The sequence below is a fragment of the Quercus robur genome, chromosome 5 (assembly GCF_932294415.1).
Source record: "Quercus robur chromosome 5, dhQueRobu3.1, whole genome shotgun sequence".
NCBI classification, from domain to species: domain Eukaryota; kingdom Viridiplantae; phylum Streptophyta; class Magnoliopsida; order Fagales; family Fagaceae; genus Quercus; species Quercus robur.
Window position 1 is genome coordinate 54,966,778 of NC_065538.1, and position 22,185 is coordinate 54,988,962.

Here is a 22,185-nt window from a genome sequence, read left to right on the forward strand (position 1 = left end):
AAAAAAAAAGAGGACACTCGCCGGACATCGGAATCTGGCGAGTCGTATCCGTTCTGGTGTCCGACACCGACACGACGCCAAAAATGGCGTGCCCGTGCAACCTAGCAAATAAGTACTGACTATTGGTCTTGAATCCTTTTTATCATTTTTCATATGTCATATTATGTTCTGCCTTTGACATTTTCAGGAAAAGGAGGCTGGATGCAGGGGCGTAGCCAGGAATACATACTTGAGGGGCCAGGTTGTAACAGAGATATACCAAATATAATTTTTAAGTCTATTGGATACAAAATTATCAATTTTCATATATTATTATATACTTGAACATGTTGGGAATTCAACCGAAATTTCAAACCTGTGAGAAAGAAAAAAATAGAGAAAACAAAATGCCAAAAGTAAAACAATCACACGCACAAAAAAAAAAGGAATACATCTTGTTTGTTGATAGGAAATTCACATATTTGTTTACGTGTTCCTGGATCACGATCTATCTCTTCAGATTGAAGTTTTGGACATTTGGAGGTGTGTTCATTAGGCATCGAAGTATTAACATTTGTTTCTACAGCCACATGTGTCCTAATTTCTGAATTGCTAACATATTTTTTCTTAAAGAATGCATCAATTGTTTTTCGTTTGCTCATAATTCTTTTAGCTTTAAGAATATGACTCAATTAACCTGAAAAGAATTTTAAAAAATAAAATTTTAATTAGAAATTTTTGCTTAGTTATATGAATATTATTCATACTCAAGAAAAAACAAAATTTTCACTATAATTTAAACAGTCAACCCATTTTTAATACAACTTTAATTAATAATAACCCCTCAAATAATTTAATTAATTTATCTTTTATAATGTATTGGTTAATTTAATTATATAACTTTAATTATTGTTATTTAGCATAACAATAAACTATATTACTTTAATTTATTTGTCATTAATTATAATGCTTTAATCCTAGTTGGTAATTACGCAATATAGTTTTAATTTATTTGTCATTAATTTTAACATAACATATCCTTTGTTACAATTCCTAAAATATAGCAATAAACAATTAAACATTCCAATAAATAATAGTTAATAATTTAATTATTAACTTTTGAATAAATATTAATTATTATTTAATAATGTTGGTTTACACTAAAAACCAACACACTGACCATTGACCAACAAAGAGGAATAACCGGATCAGATAAAGACAAACAGAAAAAAAAAAAAAAAAAAAAGAAGTAAAAATCCACCAATCAATGAGTGAGATGTATTCAGCAAAAAAAAAAAAAAAAAAAAAAAAAAAGGAATCAGTGAGATGCTATTAAAGTTAAAAGAATAAAAAGGCTCAGGCAGAATTCATTTCCACTAAACAGTCTAAACCATTCGGTCATTCAGTGAGAGAGAGAGAGAGAGAGAGGGAAAAACCTTGAGGGAGGGCCGGAGCCGGAGCCGGAGCGGAGGAAGCAGTCAAGCAACTAGTCAACGGCAGATCTCCGATGAGGGATGACCGATCTACCGTCTGGCGTCGACAATCTACAAAGATTTCGTTCCATTTTTCATTTTAGTGACAGTGAGAGAGAAAAAGAGATAAATACCTTGAGGGAGGGCCGGAGGGAGCACCGGAGCAGAGGCCGATCTCTGATCTGCGATGAGGGGCGAGTGACGACGGTGATGACGAGCGAGCTGCGGCGCCGCGGCGACGTGACCGTGGGTTTGCTGGGGTTTGGTTTTTATTTGTGTATTGGGGATTTTTTTTTTTAAGATAAAAACCTCTGTCTCTCTGTGTTCTCTGTGTTTCTCTCTGTGTTCTTTGTGTTTGGTTTGCTGTTGAGTGTTGAGTTTGGTTTGCTGTTGAGCTTGATTTGCTCTGTATAGGCAGTATCGGGCATTGTGGTATCTGCCACCGATTTGATTTCTCTGCCAGCGACGTGATGGTTGGATTTTCTGATTCTCTGTAAATTTTTTTTTTTCGGTTGAGAATGCGCGGGCTTGCCGTGAGCGAGCTACTGGGCTCACCGTGGGCTTAGCTTGCCGTGGGCTTCTCTGTGAATTTTTTTTTTTTTTCAGATTTTAATTCAATTTTTTTTGGGCTTTTTTTTTTTTTTTTAATCTGAGGATGTTACTAATTTTTGATTGAGGCCTGGGAGAATGGGTGAGAAATTGGGAGGGGGGCCAGCTGCCTAAGGTTGGGGGGGCCTAATTATTTTTTCTTCATAGTCTAATGGGAAAATTTTTTTTTTTTGCAGGGGCTCCGCCCCTGGCTGGATGAGATAAGATTTCAGCAATGCAGCCGAACCTTTGTTCAATCATGGATCCTACAAGGTAAGTGACATTTTTTACTATTATAACATAATGTGATGCACTTCAGTGAAGGAATATGATGACACATAGGGTTATGGATATCTTGTGGATTTTTAAATAATGTATGTCAATATCTGTGACATTTGTATTTAGGCAATTTCTTTATTTATGGAAAAACAAATAGCAAATGTTATGGTGGGAAAGTGGTTAAATTGATACCCTAAGAAGTTGCTAGCTAATTAACTGTAACTATGCATGTTTATCTTCAAATTAAAACAAGTAAGGGAATCTTCTCGCTGTTACAACAGCAGACAACGTATTCAAGATACTTGCAAATGCTGCTGGTCTCAGATCTTTAAGACCCATTGAACCCCCCATCTTTTGATGCATTGAGATCGCCCATTGAATCGGCTGCAGCCAAGGTTTAAATCATTTCTTTTAGTTTTGCTTGCATGCTTTTAAAAATATTAAATAAAGATCTGTTGGGTCTATTCATTAGGTAGCTGGCTCTCCTGCCATCACAAATGACAATCGAGTCAATTGCAAAGTGGAAAGGAGCTCTCCTGTCAGGCCTTCTCCAATTATTGTATGCAGCTTGATCTTTCTAACTTGGAATGTGAAATTTTTGTTGAAGTTTATATTTTGGCTGTAGCAGCAATTATGCATGTTGGTTAGATTGCATTCAACATATCATAAAGAGGCACATGCACTATTTAAATCCTCTGATTTCCCTAGTTCTGGGTTTTAACTAAAACATGTCAAGGAAATAAATAAAGCAGTCAACTTCCCATCATGTATTAGTTTCTTGACACAGCTTCCTTTTATGGCCTGCCTTTTTAAACTTTCACTTTTCGTGTGTGTGGTATGAAACATGCCTAGTGACTGGTTCAAGGATGTGGCACTAGCTGTTTCAATGTTTTCCCCTGCTAATGATACCTCTTCATCATTTATAAAAGTTTTCTGATTACCTATCAAAAAAAAGATATTACCTCTTCTTCTTGGGAAAACCATTTTCTGTTAATTTTTCTATCCACAGTCTTCCCCCTAAACTTTCTTTGTAAATGAGCCACTGCATTTTGGCAAATACATTCTGGCATAGTGTGGATTTTATTTTTTAACTTTTATATCTTTGAAGAATGGAGTTGATCCAAATGGTAGAAGCATGGAAAAGCCAAAAACCAAGGAGGATGTAACTGATAGAACCAAACCTTGGCAGTTGTCTGAAATTGTGGATGCTGTCCAGTTCTGATTAGTTACCATGCCTGAAGGCACAGATTCTTCCAGCAAGGTTTGTGAAGTATCTTGTATTTAATACCTAATTTTCAATAAGTATTATAAATTTTACTAAAAGTTCAAAAGAATTAATACACAGGTTGGTTATAATGTGACCTCTCAACTCTGCAAGTTTATTATATTTGACATTTTATTATAAAGTTTATATACTTGATGATGCATTCTGTCCTATGTTTATACTTAGGTTGTTCGACTTCTATATGCAAATTCTGGCATTTGGGTCAGTTGGTGTTCAGAAGCTGTGGAAATGGGCAGGGAACGAAGGAAATCCAAATGGAAAGGTACTTGCTATCTTAAAGCATGTTCACTTAGTTTTTTTTCCTTAATAACTTGTGTATGTCTGCTTGAGATTTTTCTTTCTTGGGGGAGATTTCTGAAGTCTGTGTGTGTTTAAAGGCCACTGCCAATATTGTTCCTCAACACTGGCAACCAAACAGTTAGGGATGGCAATTTAAATCCGACCCGTGGATACCCGGTCCGATCCGACCCTAATGGGTCGGATTTTACCCGGCCCGATAAAGAATAGGGTCGGGTATGGATTTTTAAAAAACCTGAATCGGGTCCGGGTCGGGTTCGGATTTTATTAAAAACCCGAAAACCGACCCGAAACCCGGTTATATATATAATTACTAAAATACCCTCATATATATATATACATAGTTATAAACCCATCCCATTCCTCATTTCATTTCAGCATTCAGCTCCCTCGCCTCTCTTCTCTTCAGCTCACACCTCCGCCTCTAATTTCTTCAGCTCACACCTCCGCCTCTAATTTCTTCAGCTCACAGTCTCACTCACTCCCAATCTCACCGCCGGCCCAACTGCCCTACCTCTCTCCGCCGCTCTAGCTCTCACCGCTGTCCCAAGCTGGCTTAGCTCTCTCACTCACTGTCTCACACGGCCGCTTCTCCCTCTTCATCTCTCAGTTCTCTCACTCACACGGCCACAAGCCCACAAGCAGTCAAGCACAGGCACAGCTCCATTTCGTCCTCGCCGTCGCTGATCTCACTCCACCTCGTTCTCCATTTTTTTTTTTTTTTCTAGGTTCAGTTCGTGTTTGTGATTATGAAAGGGAAAATCATAGATCTAAAATTTGTGTTTGGTTTGTTATTTTGAAAGGGTAAATCGAAGCTTCTCGCCGCAATTTTGTGGTTTTTGATCACTGGCTTCATTGGTGGGTCTCTCTCGTAATTTTTTTTTTGATTAAAATATGTGAAACCCATTTTGTATTTGGGGACCTTCGGATTTGTGTTTGTATTTTTTTTTAATTAAAATGTGTGAGTTCTCACCGCAGTTTTTGGTTGTTGATGGTTGCAAGGAAACGTTTTTCTCGGCTTTGTTTGTTTATTTATTTTATTGTTTAGCTGTTGGGTTAAGGATCTTCTGTTCAGATCATTTTGGTTGATTGCCATTTGTTTTGGTTTTTAGGTAGTTTCTATTTTTTGGGTTACATGTTTTGCAAAAGAATCCCATTATTCCATTCCATTTTGGTTAGTAATGAACAGTCTATAATGAGGAAAACCATTTCATTCTTTTTCGGGTTGTTTTGAATCTTTTGATTGTCCATTGATGATTCAGAATCTTGCCTCCAATATTTTGTTGCAGGCATAGGCATTGATTCTTTTTTCTCAGGAAAACAAATTTTTTTTTTTAATTGATTGGGCTACGGATTGGACCACTGTTAGGGGCTGAAGATTGGGCCATGAAGTGGCCTGGCTGAGCGGGCCCGTGGGGCCCGGCGGGCGTGGGTCCGGGCCCCGGGAAAAAAATCCGTCGGGTCGGGTTTGGGCTGCAGGTTAAGACCCGCGGGTCGGGTCCGGGGTATGGAAAAACCCGGCCCAAACCCGACCCGTTGCCATTCCTACAAACAGTGGTCTTCTTATGGCTAATGATGTCTCAGGTGTCATCCTTGAAGAATCAGTACCATGTATGGTACTATCAAAAAATGACTCGTGATGTCAGCCTGTGGTGAAAAGGTTTCATTATTTAATATGATGACATTCAAGGTAAGTCATTCCATACATGTCTTGCAAACTTCATCAGAATTGCGATTATTAATGGATTGCCATCAATTGCTCTAATTTGTAGGTAATGACAACATTTATGCCAGCACCCCCTGCTTCTACCTTCCTAGCATTTCATCCTCAAGACAATGTGCATCATAGCTATTGGAATGGAGGATTCAACTATACACATATAATGTTAGAGTTGATAAGGTAATTACTTACTACATAGGTTAATCACACTACCACTACCCCCCCCCCCCCCCCCACAAAAAAAAAGTTATTTCTTTTGCTCTCTTAATATAAAGTGGTGTGAATTATATTCTGTTTTAAGGTAAAATCAAAACTCAAGGGACACCAGAAGCGAATAACTGGTTTAGCTTTCTCAATGAATCTTAATATCCTGGTTTCGTTGGGGGCTGATGCTCAAGTAAGTGGCATGTGTGGTTCTTTTGCTATTTAATACTATTACAATACAATAATAATTGTCAGAAAATTGTAAAGAAGTAAGATCCTTTTGGTAACATAAGGATGTTACTTCTTTAAAATCTGCTTAAAATTAGTAGGATTTTTTAAGTTGTTGAATCATTTGAATGTTCTCAGCGTGTTATTAAACAGTCTTTTATGAGATCTGTGTATGACTGAATTACTATTATATGCAGTATAGCTTCCTCATCTTGTTTTAGACCTTTTGAATTTCCGGTTGTCATTCTTTAGGAGTGTTTTGTATATTGGAACTATCTTTTCTTTTGAATAAAGATTCTTTTACTTACGTTAGGAAAAAAATCATCATAGGCTTTTTACATGAATTATGCTCCTATCTTGAGACTTAGCTACCAAAAATTGATATTTTATTATAAACCTTAGAGCTTTACTTTCAGTGCTTTTTGGGTCTTAGAATGTAACACTCTCATTCATTGTTTTTTGTCCTATAAAAAAAACACTAAAAATATATATTATGTCAAAATATTGCTATAATATGAACTTCTGTTATGTTGTCTTTGTTTCTATTTTGTAGAAAATAATAAACTTTGATTCTATTAAAAATTGAGTTGGATAAGGCTTAGATGTTAAGCCAATTAGCTCTAGTTCAGTTGGCACCTTCTCCCTTATAAGTGCTTGGTGAAATGCTAAGACTAGATTTTAAATAGGATTGATCCTTACATTATGTTTCTGCAAGGCATGTTGAAAGTAGAGGAGCCCTGCACTGACAAATTGATATGGAATTTTGAGCTTATTTAGGCTAAAAGTAACTTGTTTTCTTCTCTTGTGAATTTCAAGTAACAAAAGGTTAAACAAACACAAAATCATCGAGTGTTCTTTGGAAATTCCAAAGCTACAAGCTGATAGATAACGGTTTTAATGGGAAAACTATAAATTCTTGAATTTGAATTGCAGTGAGGACAGAGTTATATAGATGATCAGTTTCGATTGCAAGTGTGTTTTCTTGAATTTGTTTATTACACAACTAGTGGTACTGAGCTTTTTTATCGCATTCAATTTGTTTATTAGAACTAATGGTTGTCTTTGTAGTGGACTGATTTAGATATGACATCTAGCTGTTAGATATGCATAGCTGACAATTTGTCTTCCCTTTCTGATTGACAGCCTTGTTCAAGGGGATTTGCTACTAGTGGAAAAACATTCTTAATGTGTGGTGGGTTTTGCTTTTTGCCATGGTCATGTTATCTTGCATGGGCAATTTTCCTTTGAAACTACTTGTCTTTTATCTATTTCTCATGATGATTGATTGTCTTCCAAGCAGGGGCTGCTTATGGTCTAGGCTACTTAAGCCTTGGCCTAAGGGCCGGTATAAGTGAATGTGTCTTAAAAGATATCTCACAACGTATATCTGTTTTGTCTTCCTCTGTTTGTTTTTTGTCTTCTCTATATTCTTCTTGTGTTTATTAATATGTTGTGTGATACTGCAAGTAATTTTATTTTCATGGGAGTTCGCATAGCCATCTGTCGCTCCTAGTGAACATTGTTTTTTATTTTTATTGACCATACTTGACAAGTGTCCTCTAGTATATATAAAAAGATTATATTATGAAAAACATACATGAACTAAATGGATGATCTAAAAATTTAGAAAAAACTATTTTCCACTAAACATAGCTTAATTAGCAAAAACTACTCGGAAATATTGTGTGGGTCAGAATTAGTAAAATTGGGTACAAGAAGAAAAATAGAGTACATTGGGTAAAATTGGGTACATTGTTTAGTTTTTAAAAACTAAATTGTCACTTCAGACATGAAGACACTCATATGTGGCGTGAGATGATTGTTTCCAAATATGGTGAATATAGAGGGGGATGGTGCAAAAGAGTTGGTAAGGAGATCATATGGTGTGGATTGTGACGGAGTATCAGTGTGGGTTGGGATAAGTTCCTCCCACATATGGTATGATCCTTGGAGTGGTAATCTTCCTCTGAAGGATTTATATTTGGACTTGTTTGAATGCTTATCGGACTGGGAAAATTTGATTTATGATGTTTTGGACCGTTCATCACTTGGGATGGTTAGGAGTTGAAATTTGAGGTTCCATAGAGATTTTCATGGTTGAGAGATAGAGACGTGGATTTTTTTTTTTCAATCATATCTATACAAAGCTGCCTAGGGGAAAGGGTTTGATAGAATGTCCTGGAGGCTGAATAGGAGTTTTAATTTTGATGTTCAATCATTTTATACCACTATCCATCACATCAATTTTCATTCTTTCCTTTGGAAGAGCATTTGGTATGTTAAGGCCCCCAAAAGGATGTCGTTCTCTAGTGGTTAACTTGAGGTAAGATTTTTATAGTTGACCTCATCGATAGGGGTTCTTGCTAATAAATTGGTGTTGTATGTGTTGGTGTAATGGGAAAACCGTAGGCCAACTTTTCGCATCATTTGTTATTACTTTGTTAATTGGGCTCAAGCTTGTGAATTTACATCTAGTGATTTCACTCTGATGTTAATAAACTTTAAACTCTCTCTTTTCTTGTACATATTTGCTCTTTTTCTCTTCTTGTGTAATTATTTTGGCTTCTTTGTCCCTTTTTATTTTTGGCATTAAGTAGTTTGTTTTTAATAAAGTATTCTTACTCATTAGAAAAAAAAGGCTCCTTGATTCTTATGGTAGAATACAGGGTGCAAGACAAAATAAAAGCAGGCAACAAATTGAAGAATGGAAAATATATATATATATATATATATATATAGATAGATAGATAGATAGATTGATAGGTAGATGATCTGAGATTCTGAGTCAATATTTAGGCTTGGTTGGAGCTAGTACTAAACAAGAGAAAACCACTAGGAGTCACACCTAGGGTTGGCTGGAGACAACACCAAACCATTAGGATTTAGGATTATTCCATGATAAATTTGATTTATTGTCAAAATGATCCCCTTTCCGTGGTACTTCAATCTTGCTTATATAGAATACTAGAACTTAATTTAAGCCGACCTAGGCTAATTCTAATTGATGTTGGAAACCTAATTTTAAATGATTTAGGAAATCCCAATTGTTGAATTACAAAATTATTTGACTTCAGGAAAATAATTAAAAATACTAATAACCTAGTTAACTACTAATACCTCAGATAATAACACAATTGACCAATAAAAATTGCAGTTGACTCCAAAATCAAATAATAATAACACAAAACCCTACTTCTATTGGAGAAAACCCTACTCCTTTTATACCCCAAAATACCCCCAAACCTCTCTCACGCTCTTTGGGTCAGCTCATCAGTAATTTCGCAAATTTTGGAGGACAATGTCAGAACTTCACACAACCAAAACCGAATACCCTACTCCTATGATACCCAAATCTTTCTCTCGCTCAGCCATTTTGCCCCTACTCCTCCACATTCACACAACAACGCCTCAGTACTCAAATCCTCCACATCCACACAACAATAGTGTTGGGTTTTGGATTTTAAAGGCTTGGGGAGAAGAAACTAAGCAACCCAATGAGGGAGATGAAGGTCCAGTAGTTCGTCCTCAACATCTCCGTTGGTGAGTCTGAGAGCGGTGATCATCTCACCAAAGTCGCCAAGTTGTTGGAGCAGAGGCCAGAAGGGCATTGCCGCTTCTGGAGGGTGGGCTCAAGTGGAAATTCAGTTATAATGTGACTGGGTCTCTTGTGAGCTTGTTGGGTTTTGGATTTTAAAGGCTTGGGGAGAAGAAACTAAGCAACCCAATGAGGGAGATGAAATTCCAGAAGCTCGTCCTTAACATCTTCGTTGGTGAGACTTGAATATTTTGCTCTTTTTTTTTTTTTTTTTTTTTTTTTTGCGCGTTTATACTACTCTCCCTTTCTTTCTTTCTTTTTGGGGTTCGCTGTTCCTTTTTTTTCGCTGTCTCAATTCTTCTTTTCTTCTCTTCATTTTTTTGTTAGTTACACTATTCTTTTTTGGCTCCCTCCCATTGTCTTTGTCTTTATAAAAACAGAGGTCGTATTCTCTTTTCCCTCATTCTCTTCTCTCATCATCTATTGCTCTCTCATTTATTCTCTCATTCTCTTCTCTTTTCTCTCATTCTCTTCTCTCATTTTCATCTCTCAAGGATGAGGAGATCCGGCCGAGTGGCTGCTGCAGCACGACGTCTTCCAAAAACTGAGACTGAGAAGACCACCACTAAGAGCAATGAGAGCAAGACCGCTACTGAGACTGAAACTGATATTTTTTTTCTTCTTCTTTTTCATTTTTCATTGTTGTTTGGGTTTTTTTTTTTTTTTTTTTTTTTTTTTTTTTTTTTTTTTTTTTTTTTTTTTTTTTTTTTTTTTGCGTTTGTGTAGCAATGAAGGAGAAGGGTAGCACTATCAAGAAAATCTTATACGGCGAAAATTATGATGAAAACGAAATAGGCATGTTTTTGCATAAGTTTTGTTAATAATGTAATTCTAATTTCTAAATCGTTTGTTTTTACATAAGTTTTGTTAATAATGTAATTTTCTTTCTTGTGTTTAGGATCTTTGGAGGCTCTTTATGAGCCGCTCTCCAAATTGAGTTGGATCTTTGGAGGCTCTTTATGACCCGCTCTCCAAATTGAGTGTACTTTTAGAAACCGCAGAGTTGGCTATAAAGACGGTGACTAAGGGGTACAAATTCAAAGACTTTGATGCCTACATAATGCATAAGGAATTAAGACAAACAATCCCCCTCTGCATCAGAAAAATGGATTATCAAAATCCCACTCTGCATCAACTCCATCTCCGCCACCACTGCTCCCCCCATCTCCACCATCATCTCCACCACTGCCTCCTCCTCCGCCGCTTCCCAAAACTTTTTCAAGTCTTTCAATACCGGCAATTACCTTGTCTTGCTTACCGATGATTATCTCACCTTGATGCACTCCTTGCTTAACCATGGTTGAGCATATCTTCCACGGTTGCATAGCATCAAGGTGAGATAATCATCGGTAAGCTGGAACAGGCGATCGTCGGTATTGAAAGAATAGAAAAAGTTTTGGGAAGCAACGGAGGAGGAGGAGGAGGCAGTGGAGGAGGCGGTGGTGGAGATGGGGTAGCAGTGGTGACGGAGATGGAGTTGATGGAGAGTGGGATTTCGATAATCCATTTTTCTGATGTAGAGTGGGATTGTTTGTCTTAATTCCTTATGCATTATGTAGGCATCTAAGTCTTTGACACTGTACCCCTTAGTCACCGTCTTTATAGCCAACTCTGCGGTTTCTAAAAGTACACTCAATTTGGAGGGCGGCTCATAAAGAGCCTCCAAAGATTCAACTCAGCTTGGAGAGCAGCTCATAAAGAGCCTCCAAAGATCCTAAACACAAGAAAGAAAATTACATTATTAACAAAACTTATGCAAAAACAAACGATTTAGAAATTAGAATTACATTATTAACAAAACTTATGCAAAAATATATTTCGTTTTCATCATAATTTTCGCCGTATAAGATTTTCTTGATAGTGCTACCCTCCTCCTTCATTGCTGCGCAAAAGGAAAAAGAAAAAAAAGAAGAAGCCAAACTACAATGAAAAATGAGCCAAACAACAATGAAAAAGAAGAAGGAAAAGATACCAGTCTCAGTCTCAGTAGTGGTCTTGCTCTCATTGCTCTCAGTGGTGGTCTTCTTAGTCTCAGTTTTTGGAAGATGTCGTGTTGCAGCAGCCACTCGGCTGGATCTCCTCATCCTTGAGAGATGAAAATGAGAGAAGAGAATGAGAGAAAAGAGAAGAGAATGAGAGAATAAATGAGAGAGCAATAGATGATGAGAGGAGAATGAGGGAAAAGAGAATACGACCTTTGTTTTAATAAACACAAAGACAATGGGAGGGAGCCAAAAAAGAATAATGTAACGGACAAAAAAATGAAGAGAAGAAAAGAAGAATTGAAACAGCGAAAAAAAAGGAACAACCAACCGCAAAAAGAAAGAAAGGGAGAGTAGTATAAATGCGCAAAAAAAAAAAAAAGAGGAGCAAAATACTACCCTAGTCTCACCAACGGAGATGTTAAGGACGAGCTTCTGGAACTTCATCTCCCTCATCGGGTTGCTTAGTTTCTTCTCCCCAAGCCTTTAAAATCCAAAACCCAACACGCTCACAAGAGACCCAGTCACGTTATAACTGAATTTCCACTTGAGCCCACCCTCCAAAAGCGACATTGCCCTTCTGGCCTCTACTCCAACAACTTGGCAACTTTGGTGAGATGATCACCACTCTCAGACTCACCAACGGAGATGTTGAGGACAAGCTACTGGACCTTCATCTCCCTCATTGGGTTGCTTAGTTTCTTCTCCCCAAGCCTTTAAAATCCAAAACCCAACACCATTATTGTGTGGATGTGGAGGAGCAGAGTACTGAGGCGTTGTTGTGTGGATGTAGAGGAGTAGGGGCGAAATGGCTGAGCGAGAGAAAGATTTGGGTATCATAGGAGTAGGGTTTTCGGTTTTGGTTGTGTGAAGTTCTGATATTGTCCTCCAAAATTTGCGAAATGACTGATGAGTTGACCTAGAGAGCGTGAGAGAGATTTGGGGGTATTTTGGGGTATAAAAGGAGTAGGGTTTTCGGTTTTGGTGGTGTGAAGTTCCGATATTATCCTCCAAAATTTGCGAAATGATTGATGAGCTGACCCGTAGAGCAAGGGAGAGAGATTTGGGGGTATTTTGGGGTATAAAAGGAGTAGTTATTTTGGGGTATAAAAGGAGTAGGGTTTTCTCCAAGATAGAAGGTTTGAGAGCTATAATTGGAGAAAGAAACAAACACCAGCATCAAATCAATAGAGTCAAACTTACCCTTAGGCGAGTCTCTACAGAAGGTTTGAGAGCTCCCATTGTCTTTGTCTTTATAAAAACAGAGGTCGTGTTCTCTTTTCTCATTCTCTTCTCTCATCACCTATTGCTCTTTCATTCTCTTCTCTCATTTTCATCTCTCAAGGATGAGGAGATCCGGCCAAGTGGCTGCTGCAGCACGACGTCTTCCAAAAATTGAGATTGAGAAGACCACCACTGAGAGCAATGAGAGCAAGACCGCTACTGAGACTGAGACTGGTATCTTTTTCTTCTTCTTTTTCATTTTTCATTGTTGTTTGGAGCTCTTTCTTTCTTTTTTTTTTTTCTTTTTTTTCTTTTTTTGTGTTTGCGTAGCAATGAAGGAGAAGGGTAGTACTATCAAGAAAATCTTATACGGTGAAAATTATGATGAAAATGAAACAGGTATGTTTTTGCATATGTTTTGTTAATAATGTAATTCTAATTTCTAAATCGTTTGTTTTTGCATAAGTTTTGTTAATAATGTAATTTTCTTTCTTGTGTTTAGGATCTTTGTAGGCTCTTTATGAGCCGCTCTCTAAACTGAGTTGGATCTTTGGAGGCTCTTTATGACCCGCTCTCCAAACTGAGTGTACTTTTAGAAACCGTGGAGTTGGCTATAAAGACGGTGACTAAGGTGTATAGCGTCAAAGACTTAGATGCCTACATAATGCACAAGGAATTAAGACAAACAATCCCACTCCGCATCAGAAAAATGGATTATCAAAATCCCACTCTGCATCAACTCCATCTCCGCCACCACTGCTGCCCCCATCTCCACCACCGCCTCCACCACCATCTCCACCACTGCCTCCTCCTCCTCCGCCGCTTCCCAGAACTTTTTCTAGTCTTTCAATACCGGCAATCGCCTTGTCTTGCTTACCGATGATTATCTCACTTTGATGCACTCCTTGCTTAACCATGGTTGAGCATATCTTCCATGGTTGCATAGCATCAAGGTGAGATAATCATCGGTAAGCTGAAACAGGCAATCGTCGGTATTGAAAGACTAGAAAAAGTTTTGGGAAGCGGCGGAGGAGGAGGAGGAGGCAGTGGAGGAGGCGGTGGTGGAGATGGGGCAGCAGTGGTGACGGAGATGGAGTTGATGCAGAGTGGGATTTTGATAATCCATTTTTCTGATGTAGAGTGGGATTGTTTGTCTTAATTCCTTATGCATTATGTAGGCATCTAAGTCTTTGACATTGTACCCCTTAGTCACTGTCTTTCTAGCCAACTCCGCGGTTTCTAAAAGTATACTCAGTTTGGAGGGCGGCTCATAAAGAGCCTCCAAAGATTCAACTCAGTTTGGAGAGCAACTCATAAAGAGCCTCCAAAGATCCTAAACACAAGAAGGAAAATTACATTATTAACAAAACTTATGCAAGAACAAACGATTTAGAAATTAGAATTACATTATTAAAAAAACTTATGCAAAAACATACCTATTTCGTTTTCATCATAATTTTCGCTGTATAAGATTTTCTTGATAGTGTTACCCTTCTCCTTCATTGCTACGCAGACACAAAAAAAAAAAAAAAAAAAAAAAAAAAAAAAAAAAAAAAAAAAAAAATTTAAGCCAAACAACAATGAAAAATGAAAAAGAAGAAGAAAAAGATACCAGTCTCAGTCTCAAAAGATACTAGTCTCAGTCTAAAGTCTAAGTATTTATATTTAAAGTATTCCTTATGCATTAGAAGATAGGAAAAACTTGTAAACTTTTTCTTCTGCAATTAAATGTAAATACTTTAGTATTGTAATACAATAACCTTTCTTTCTCTTTTTGCTAATCACTTTTTGGGACATAAAGACTTTTTTGTTTTTGGGTTTGTTTAAATCAATTCTTTGTACTTTGGCTAAATTATTCTATGAAAATGGAAAGATTATTTATACTGTTTCAATGTATTATAAACCAAAAAAAAATGCCAAAGTATAAATAAATTTTTTTACCATTTAAGAATAAGAAATATAATAAGATTCAAAAATAAATTAATATATGAAAATAAAAAAATAGAATTTATGCAGTATTTTTTAATTCTCTATCTTTTCTTTTTCAGAGTAAGGTAAACTGTAGCATATTTTAACTCAATCATCAATTAAAATAAGATAAAATGGAACCTAGTTTCTCAACTCAATCATTTATAAGGATAGTGCAATTTTTATTGTCCACCTTATATATATTTGATAGTTACAATGGAGGAATGAGCATTTAAACCTTAAATGTCATGGAAACGTAAGAAGGTGCAAACCAATTGAAACACGATGCTTGAAGCGGAGTGAGCTTATTAGAAGCCTAGCAGAAAGCTAGCCTTCGGGCACAATACGACTAGGATGCCAAGCACTCTCCATTGCAGTAGAACCTCTTTCATCCTATTCAATTATTCAACTCCAAAATGGAGGTGTCATCAAGGCTAAGGTATTCTTTCATTACTTTTATTTAGCCAGACATTTGAGTTTTTATAATTTTTCTCAATCAAATTGGATGACATACCTTTTAGTTATTGTGAGCATCAATTTTGAGGGGGCTCTGCAACGATTTCTTGGGGCCAATTTGCTCTACAGCTCAACTAAAACTACTTTGGAGCTCACATAGTTTCTTCATAATATATGAGAAATGCTCTTATTGAAATTTTCATAATGAAAACTTTCTCGATTTGTAATTTCTAGAAAACAATTCTTAGAATTTCCAAAAATTAGTACTAACTTTCTCCTGGAATGTACATAAACATTGCTGAGTAACTCAATTTTTAAGTTGTGTCAATCAGTTTCTCTAAAAAATGGAAGACTCTTTTAGGGCTGGTGATCAAATGCTGGGAAATAGATTAGTAAGAACTAAGAAGATTTATAGCCACAACTTTTTGGCATATTACTTCTAATTTCAGACACCCATCTTGAGCATTGATAGTCTAGGTAGCCATACTGCTACAGATCTGTTGAATTTCATAGAGAGCAATATTTGAGAGAGAATCTCATTTCATTGTATAATGAATTCTGTATAGAGAAGAGTATTTATACTAGGCTCATCCCAAGCTGATAAACTTAACTGACATGTAGGCAACTAGCCGTTGTAATCATCTAACCACCTATTTAACAAACTTCAGTAACAAACTAACTACCCAGATATTGACAAGTAGCAACTGGTGTGCGTGATTATTGCATGAGCTATTATAACTGAATACAGATAATTGCAACTAGTGACATGACTATGTTTGGTCTTTCCATTTAAGTTGGATTATGCTGTTATCATCTCTGACAAGTTGGCAATCCAGCTCTATGTGTTTAGTACACTCATGGAAGACTGGATTCAATGCAAGTTGGATTGCCATTGGTTGTCACAGAATAGTAATGCTTCCTGAGATTGTGGTATTTGCAAATTTTTCATTAAGAATAGCAACCACATAATCTCACAAACATTTCATGGGTCCTTTCTTGGGACAGGGTGGCTCAGCGGCTATAGAAGATGCAATAATCTTGGCCAGATGCTTTGCACGAAAGATGCATGGAGATAGAGGTCAGGTCATTGAGCACAAAGTTGGAGAAGCCGTGGATGAATACGTGAAAGAACGGAGGATGAGATTGGTTTGGTTGTCAACACAAACTTATCTCGTGTGTTTACTGGTAAAAAAATCACCATGGCTAGTGAGATTTGCATGTAACATTCTCATGATGGTTTTCTTCTCTGACTCATCTGCTCATACTAGGTATGACTCTGGCTGCCTATAAGATACATTGTGCTTTTAGTCGTGTTATTGTAAAAAGATAGATTCTTGAAGAAAGGCTAAAAACACTACTCTAACAAACTCTCAATTGTAAACCTAATCACGGTTTGCTCATTAATCAAAACGGTGCGGTTTACATCTTTCTTGCTTAGTGCCGTTTTCTTCTTGTGCTTGCATTTTTCATTGTCGTTTACTATATCTTATCGTTTATTGATCACTCCAGCTTCAACACTCTCCCTCAAGTACTGAACTTTAAGTTCTGGGATTTGAACTGAAGAATCTGCCTTCAAAAATTTTTTGAGACATTTTATAGTTTGCTATTATTGGAGTGAATGTCACTGACTTTTTCCTCTAATTGGTTCATATAGGTGGTGGTATCTTCCTAAGACTCATGGCCACCATCTTCGTTGTGTAAGCTCTTTTGTGTATCAAAATCCAAGATGGCACATTAAGTAAATTCCATTTCTTGGGCATTATCTTCTAGTAAAATTAAAAGAACAAGAATGGGAAAGAAGGAATAGGGTATGTAAGGGAATCCCCATGTTTAAATCACAACAAGATGAACTATGTTAGTATTCGGGCATCTTTTAAGTGTGTTTTTATAGCGGGAGAAAAGGATCAAGACTTGACTTAGACAAGAATTTTAGTTTGAAAGATTTTACTCTCAAAAGGAGCGGCAAACTTATTTTAGGACTTTTGAAATGGTTCACGAAAAAATTTGAAGATTGACTCAGGCTTTTGCGTAAGAAAATGGCTTTTCTTTACGTGATTTATTGCAAGAGGCTAATGCATAACCATATCCTTACAAAGTTATAGATCCTTAGTGCTAGAGTTGGATCTAATGTTTGAGCCATTAAGGAACACCCCCCCCCCCCCCCCCCCACAACAAAAAAAAAATTGATGTAGTTTTGTATTGCACAAAGTTGAAAGGTAACGGTGCAATTCTAATTATGACTAATGGGAGGACTAAATTGAAAAAAAAAATTGAAAGTTGGAGAATTGAATTGAATTTTAGGAAATATTAGAAGATGCAAACTGTAATTTAGCCAAAAATAAAATAAATAAATAAATCATCTTTCAACTCATTCTTTTATTAATAAAAATCTATCCGCAAGAAGCTTATTTTGCTTTTCCCAAATAATCTAAAGGAATCTATAAACAATTTGCAAAGACTCAAAAAAATTCTAGGGATGAATCAGAATAAGCCAACTTTTTTCACCAAAAAAAAATTGCGGCAACTTATAATGTTCTAAATAGTTATTTTTATACAAGAGGAGCTACGATTTTTTAACTCGATAAATATTTCAGTTTATAATTTTTTTTTTTTCTTTTGGTAATCAAATATGAAAGTAAGTTGGTAATTATCAAATGTTATGTTAGGCACATGCCTAAAACTAAAATTATATATCGTTGTTGAACAAAATATTCTTTTTATATTTTATTACATAAACTTATTGAAATAGTCAATACTTTTAAATAATACATGCGCTTTTTAACCTACAAAATTTATATTATACTCTATTATATTACATTTTCTCACGCATCTTTTGGATTTGTAACTAGTTAATCAAACATTTAAGTCATGCCTTTCTTCTAATTGCCCAAGAAACCCACAATTTTCTTAAACCACTTGACTCATGCGTGCTCATGCAAAATTCTGGCAAACCAAAATTAATAATGGTTCACTTTGATTTGTTCAAGCAATGATTGACTGCCAGCCCAATTGGGGCGAAACTCATCAATCCTGAATATATATATATACCCACTCAGCAGGCCTAAATCCACTTATAAAATTTTTTGGCCCAAATTCCATTTTAAACCCAGTCGATTCTCCCCAAAAAAAAAAAAAAAAAAAACCCCAGTCTGCTGCACGATCCAACCAGCCCAATTCTATTCAAACCCAGTCTTCCTGTTAGACTTGTTTCCATGCATTCAAAAAAAAAAAAAAAAAAAAAAAAAAAAAAAAAAAAAAAAGAGGAAAAAGAAAAACAAATGCTATTATGCTAATGGTATTTAGAGGAAAGTATAAGGATATTACTATTTTTGTCTTTTCATCAATGGTTGAAAATAAATTATTTGGATTATTTCTTTATGGATTGGAAATTCGGAATTGTATTTATCAATCTGGAAAAAAAAAAAAAACAAATCAAAGCAAAACAAAAAAGACGTTACAAGCAAAAATTGAGTTAATGAGAGCACGTTTTCTTGGTTCTTTTTCCACGTTTTTCATTAATCATGTCTTCTCTGAGAAGTGGCCAGCATTTTTGCTGAAGCTCTTCTATTTCTCAAATAAAAATAAAAAATAATAAAAAAATGTTAACAAATGTTCTAAAGTATTGGTTTAGAAAATATTTATAAAAAATGGAAAAAAACAATTAATAATTATTTTGACAGTTTTTTATTTTATAAGAGTGATATAAAAAATTTTCTGAAATAATTTGTTAGTAATTATTTTAAGGGCATCCGTTATTATGACTAAAAATTTAGGGGGGAAAAAAAAGCTTATCTTTCATGGTTGTAACATTACGACTTTATCAATGATGACGATGTTTAAATGACATAATCTATATTTATTAGTCGATAGCTAGACAATTTCCTAACCAAAATCTCAAACCAAACTTTTTTTTTATCATTTCCCCATCTTTCATTGAAGTATCTAAATGAATGATTCTTGTTTAGCAATCGGCCCCACCAGCTACCTTATCAATTATCATGGTTTATTTGAATAAGAATGTTTGACTTAATTTCCGAGCCACTTGCTATTACTAAAAGTCAGGTAAATTTTAATTTGCTACGAGGGAATTAATAATAATCAAAATGAAAAGTTCCATTTGACTACATTTTCCTCTATTGTTTGAGATAGAACTTGTCAAAAGGCTTTTAGTACTATTAACGGTTCCATTTTTTTTATGTTTGGGAATTGGTAAGAATTTTCAATTAAAAACTCATACTTGATGGGTTGACGATTCTCATTTCTCACTAAGCCAAACTGTTCTCATTTCATGTTTCTTCTTTTGTTAGTGTTCTCTTTTTTCTTTTCCAACAACAATGTATCATTTTGGCTTTTGAATAAAATTAATTGTTTTCTCTCAACAAATAATGAAAACTGAAAGGGCAAAAATAATTAAGCGTTAGCAGAGATGCAAATACATAGGTTCCTTCTGAAACTAATGAACTTTTTTTTTAATAGTAAGTTTGGTTTGAATTCAAATTCTTTATACGATGAAACAAAATATTTTACCAGTTTAGCGAATCAAAATCCACGAAACTAATGAACTAAACATAGAGGATCATCATATTGAAACAAAAGAGTATTGATTTTGTATATTCTTTAAGTTTTCATTTTTATTCAATTTGAGAATCTTCGAAATTTTAATCTTTAAATTAATTCACAAGTTCTCTTGACAGTGATGACATATCAGTAAGACCAAAACTTGTAGCAGAAGTTTCAACCTAAATTTTCTCTACAGCTAAATTGAAAAGAGAGCTTCATGAGCTGGATGCTTCGGAGCCTACCACATTAGAGTAAAAAACTTATCCAGACTTCACTATCATCATTAATATTACACTCATTTTCTAGAATTGCACCCTTGAAAATTCTTTTTGGTTATGGATTCATGCCATGAACAATTTAGCATGAAACGTGGGAGAATAAAAATTAAAATCTTGGCTTGAATAGTCCGGCCAAGAAAAAAAAAAAGCTAAATTACAAATTGCACGCTCTAGATTTTTCTAAAATTCAATTTAGTCCTCTAACTTCACTTTCATTTAATTCAATCTTCTAACTTTAAACTTTGTTCATTTTTTCTTTTTTTTAGAAACAACTTTGTTTAAAATTGAGTTTTCTTATTTGTTTCCATCAAAATTGAGTTTTTTAGGACCCCTAAAACAATGTAGTTTTGCATTGGAAAAAGTTGAAAATTGACAGTGGAATTTTGATGGAGACTAACATGATAATTAAATCGAACAAACTTAAAAATTAGGGGGCTAAATTGAATTTTAGGCAAAGTTAGAGAATGAAATATATAATTTAGCTATAAGCTAAAAAGTCATCTCTCAATTGATTCTTTTATTAGTAATAAACTTATCCACAAGAAACTAGTTTTACTCTACCCAAATAATCTAAAAGAATCTGAAAACCATCACAAAAAGTCACAAAGCTCTAATTTGGCTTGAGGGATGAATCAAAATTAAGCCAACCTTTTTACAATATATATATGTGGGGATAAATGAGTCGAGTGAGAGTATTGGGCCGTGGGCCATGCCCAAGGATGGTCAAATAGTAAGATAAGTGTGTGGATCAATGGGTCTAGGACAAGGACAAGTAATAACGAACAAATGGTGTCTCCCAAGGATCCAAACTTCCTCGGGAGGCGTTGTGGAAGGTTGGAGCCCGGTCGCCTAGAGAATACCGTGCAAAAGGCAACCATACTTCTGAGGATAAACTTCAAATAAAGGAGTTCACAGTAAACCAAGAAATATCTTAAAAGAAGGCTGTTACCACCACATTAAATGTTCTGCACTTAACCAACTAGCGGCTTTTATGTGGAAATAACCCCTGAGCAAGGATATCTCAATTCACAACTACTCACAAAGCTTCCAAGAGGTTTCTAATGGGACAAGAATCCAAAAGATCGCCTACATGATCAACAAGTGGAATGCTGAGATTGAAAAGAATAGGACTATATAAGGAAATGGCCCCCATGAAAAATGGGGCATGTAATCTGAGAGAGAAAGAAAGAACTCGTTGTACTTATAAAAAGCTTGAGTAAATATAAGATCACTTCATCCTCGGACTTGACCGAAGAGTGTTATTCCCTCCAAATTGTGCTTTCTTATCTTTCTGGCACGAATCCAATCTATTATGGCCCATACTTGATTTACTAAGTATTTTATCTGTAAAATTCACTCTCTAACAAAAATATATTGTTTTGGGCTTGTTGGGCCATCATCCATTTTTGTTGGGCCAAGGGTCTAATTCTAGTCCTTACAATATGTATATATATATTTGAGACAACTTATAATGTTCTAATAGTTATTATTAATTTTACACAATAGGAGATTTGAAAGAGGGAATTTTATCAAACTTGATAGATACTTCAATTATTTTTTTTTTCTTCTAGAAATTAAATATAAAAATATTGGTAATTTTCAATTGTCATGCTATGCACGTTGCTAAAAATTTTACATTAATTATTATATCTATAATTACTTCGAAATTGGAAAATAGAGTTTACCTATGAATGATAATCAATACTCTATTGTGACACCTTTTCTTTCTCTTTTTTTTAATCACTTTTTTGGGTTGATGCGGATGCAAAATTTTTGTAAATTTTGCAAAAAAAAAAAAAAAAAAAAAAAACCTACTTTTTCTATTTTACATCCCCATTTTTACAAAACACTCACATCAGTTTGTCTATTCTATATATTTATTCAATAAAATATTCATCTTCACCCACCATCAACGATCAATCTACACCCACTATTAACCCACCCCGCCACCATCATCAACCCACCTAACCACCATTAGCATTAGCCACCATCATCAAGCACTTCACCCCAAAACCCACTGATCAAACAGAAAATCCCAGAACTTATCAAACAAAAAATTAAAAAGGATCA

General features: G+C 35.4%; 1 long non-coding RNA gene and 1 pseudogene across 11 annotated transcripts; both read left to right on the forward strand.

Annotated features, from left to right (window-relative positions):
- Positions 1–22,185, forward strand: part of LOC126728384 (cellulose synthase A catalytic subunit 8 [UDP-forming]-like) — an 87,786-nt pseudogene that overhangs the window by 48,969 nt on the left and 16,632 nt on the right.
- Positions 2,162–17,381, forward strand: LOC126726344 (uncharacterized). 11 transcript variants are annotated; one of them, XR_007655832.1, is made up of 10 exons: positions 2,165–2,312; positions 2,600–2,713; positions 2,791–2,877; positions 3,427–3,579; positions 3,769–3,865; positions 4,279–5,590; positions 5,673–5,800; positions 5,922–6,017; positions 7,196–7,244; positions 16,283–16,703. It is a non-coding gene; the product is annotated as an uncharacterized LOC126726344 (long non-coding RNA). The 11 variants fall into 11 exon arrangements; XR_007655835.1 differs by having other exon boundaries at positions 2,603–2,713; XR_007655828.1 differs by having other exon boundaries at positions 2,162–2,312; positions 2,572–2,877.